Here is a 3,962-nt window from a genome sequence, read left to right on the forward strand (position 1 = left end):
TATACCTCGGGTGTCTGGGACGGTGCTTGGAAAAAATAAGAGAAATAAAAATAATAAGAAATGAGGAAACTATAAGGATAGAAAGCTACAGACTATACTTGGCCAGTTGAGATGAACTTGTGAAAAGGCGGAAGGCAATCAGATATGAAGGATTTGATTCTGAAACGCAACAAACAAGAACCAGTTATGACCCAAATATCCGGCCACATGGGAAAACCTCTGAAACGCAGCCTCTGACTTGGCCTTACGTAATGGTTAAATCCTTCGATGCATGGAGCCTTTCACCTTCCCCCCCCTGAAGAAGGCTGTGGGGGTAACTCCATCACTTCCATTGCATCCAATAACAATTCGTCTGGTCCATCAAATGTTTCCCATGCATCTGCAAATCCTTCCCAGTCGCAAGCTTGGCTTCTTTTCACCCATTGGCCAGTACTTGGTTTTCCCATTATCACCAGCTTGACCTCCTCATCCGGTTTGCCTCTTTTCCATACATCAAGCACCTGCAGAACTTTCGGATGGGGTGGTGAGGGGACCTGAGGGGTGATGGAAGGGGTGTCAGAATGAAATCGGTCAGAGGTGATGTATGGCTTGAGTAAGGAGACATGACAGCAGGCAGTATCGTTGGGTCAGGAAGGTAAGTCAAGTTCATATAGAAATTGCTCTGGCCAAGCTTTGACGATGGTGTATGGGCCATCATATCGGGGGATGAATTTGGTTGAATTCCCATGAGGGTGAGTGGTTTTATATTCTTGTCAGATGTGTCGGGTGTCGAGGAGGACCTTATCGCCCACTTTGAATTGAGGATCTGCTTGACAGTGTCAGTTTGCTTGTACTGCTTGCCGATGTTTTGCCATTAACAAATTATCTCTAGCTTCGCCTTCTTCCAACTCCATCCGCCGGGCAGCTGCTTGCCATTCTTCTTCTGTTGGGACCAGGAACTTCAAAGCTTCAGTGATTTTCTCAGGAGTTTCAGCCACAAGGGGAGGCACATGGGTAAGTCGACGCCCAAACACGAGTTCGGCAGGTGTGCGGTTTGTGGAGGCTCGAACATGATTGTTGAGAGCAAAGGCAACGCGCTGGATGTTGTCAGCCCACATGCGGCCGCAGATGTCTGTGATGGTATGAAGGGATTCAATGATCGACTTATTAGAACGTTCAGAAATTCCATCTGTTTGAGGGTGATACACGGTGGATAATTGGGATTTGGCTCCTATGTGATGTGTGAGATGCTTCCAAAGTGTCGATTGGAAGACACTGCCTCGGTCTGAGACAATTGACCTGGGGCACCCGAATTTTGAGAGCCAGTGATCATAAAGAAGGCGGGCTAGTTCGGTGGAGTTCATTGTCGTGCTGGTGGGGATAAGGACGACATAACCAGTGAGCCGATCTGTGATAACAATAAGCTAATCATAGCCACACGAGACTGGTAGGGGACCGATGAAATCAATGCCAATGTCAAGGAATTTTGCTTGGGGTACTGGGAGGGAGTGAAGGCGACCCGCTGGCTTGACCGTAAGAGTTTTGGAAATTTGGCATGTTGGACAAGATTTGACAAATTCACTAACGTCGTCCTTCATCCCAGGCCAGAAGTAGCTACACCTAGTCATCTCTAACATTTTCTCCACTCCGAAATGTCCCACTGGATCATGGCATTGGCGAATGAATGCTTCACGCAGGCCAGTTGTATTCAGTACACATAGTTGACCTTCCCAACACAATATGGTTTCCACCTGATTTCCCACCGTAAGTTCCTCCTTCTGAACGCCCAGGACTAGATCATCTTCCTTCAGCCAACGACTCATCACATCATCCATGTTGTATCCTTGTGCCACTCGCTTCAACAACCCAACATCCTGTCCAAGCAATCCGAGAACTGCTGCACTAACTTCTGGCACCTCTATCCCGTCATCCTCTGGATCTGCACCGCCAAGTCTGGATAGGGCGTCAGCTATGAAATTGTTTACTCCAGCAATATGGTCGATGCGCAGGTCAAAACGAGAGAGAATCCCTAGCCAGCGTTTCTGTCGTTCGGAAAGGTCACGCTGCTGTAGGAACCATTTTAGTGTGAAGTGGTCAGTTTGGATATGAACAGGAATATCCAGGAGTAGGGGTTGCCAGAGTTTTAGGGCGCAGACGACTGCGAGCAATTCCTTTTCATGAGTAGGGTAGTTCTGTTCGGCTTGGGATAACCCCTGAGAATCATACGCCACTGGATATGCATCTTCTGGATTCGGTCCTTGCCCTAGCCAAGCGCTGGTACCATACTTGCTTGCATCTGTAAAGAGATAAATTGGAGCTTTCCCAGAGAGTGCGGCTGCATAATCCAGGGGTCGAAGTCCACTAATGGCCGCGACCTTCTGCTTGAGTATTTGGAAGGCTGCAGAAGCCTCTGTCGTCCATTTCCAGACCCACGGAAGCATGGCCTTAGGATGTTGCCCTTGTGACAAAACACGCTGACGAGCAATCCATGCCTTCTCGGCGGCTACACTAGGGGGGAGAAGAGCTGTGAGGGGGCGCATATGCTGAGCGATAGCAGGAATGAATTTTCGAAGGTACTGTAATAGCCCCAAGAAGGATCGGAGCTCACGAGGGGACTGTGGCTGGGGCCATTGTCGTATGGTGCGGACTTTGACTGGATCGGGACAGATGCAGTTGGCGGAAATCACGTGACCAAGGAATTTGACTTCGTCGCAGAAGAACTCGGATTTAGTCAGCGAACAGACTAACCCGGCATTCTGTAATCGTCCCAATACTGCTTCTAGACAGCTGTTTAATTCATCCGCATCCTTTGCCCACACAATAATATCGTCAACATATGCCTCACAGATCTCCCCAATCAGACCACGCAGGGCTTCATTTAGGCGACGTTGCTGAGTGGCTGGTGAGTTACAGGCGCCTTGCAGCATCACGACCCACTCAAACAGACCGAATTCGGTGGTAATAGCGGTCTTCTTGATGTCCGGTTCGTGCATAAGGGTTTGGAAAAAGGCATCGGATAGGTCAATCTTGGCAAATATACTACCATGCACCACTCGGTGGAGGATATCATCAACATTCAGAACCGGCATGGCATCCTTTTGGGTCACCTTATTTAGCCTGCGATAGTCACAAATGAAATGGAATTTCCCATTTTCCTTTTTTATCAAGAACGCCGGAGCTGCCCACGGCGAACTTGAGGGATGCAATCGACCCGCTGCCCGGTGTTTTTGGATTTCTTCAGCTAGTTGACAGTGCCACATATGCGGAGAGCGATAACTGGCTGAACGGAATGGGACTGTAAGTGCATAGCACTATACTCATGTATTCCCTATGCATGTATTTCATATGCATGTATTTTTTATGCATGCATTTTCCATGCATGCATTTTCATGTATGAGCTGTACAAAGTATTCAGCTATATTTGTTGTGTATGTATTAAGTCAGGTGATGTGTCATTTAATGTGTGTGATTTTACTTTTGACACACAGTTGGTACTTAGAGAATTTTTGTCATAGTTTGTTGTAGTTCTTCAATACTCAATCCACATGTATTACAACCAGTGCATGTTTTGCTAGACAACTACAACAAATATACACAACCACACTCAGTGAGACACCCAGTGTCTACACATGCCTACTCGACGCTCTAAAGCTGGACCCTGTGCATCCCCTGCTAATGCTACCACTCGGCGTTGCTCTGACGGATAGGACGGGAGGCAATGGGTGGTGACAAGGGAAGGATCAACTAGGGTAACTGTTGCCCCTGTGTCAAAGAGGGCGGAAAAGGGGGGCCCATTAGCACCTATACAGCATTCGAGGAGGATGGGTGGGACTGACAACACTGGTGCCAAATGGGTGACGAGAACCTCAGCGAATGTCTCCTCTTCCTCCTGCTCAAATGCGGCTTCCTCGTGATCAAAAGTGCTGACAGCAGCGACAGCTGCGGGCTCCTTGCATTTCGGGCAGTCAGGGGATTTGTGACCA

The sequence above is a fragment of the Cryptococcus neoformans genome, chromosome 6 (genome assembly GCF_000149245.1).
Source record: "Cryptococcus neoformans var. grubii H99 chromosome 6, complete sequence".
Lineage (NCBI taxonomy): Eukaryota > Fungi > Basidiomycota > Tremellomycetes > Tremellales > Cryptococcaceae > Cryptococcus > Cryptococcus neoformans.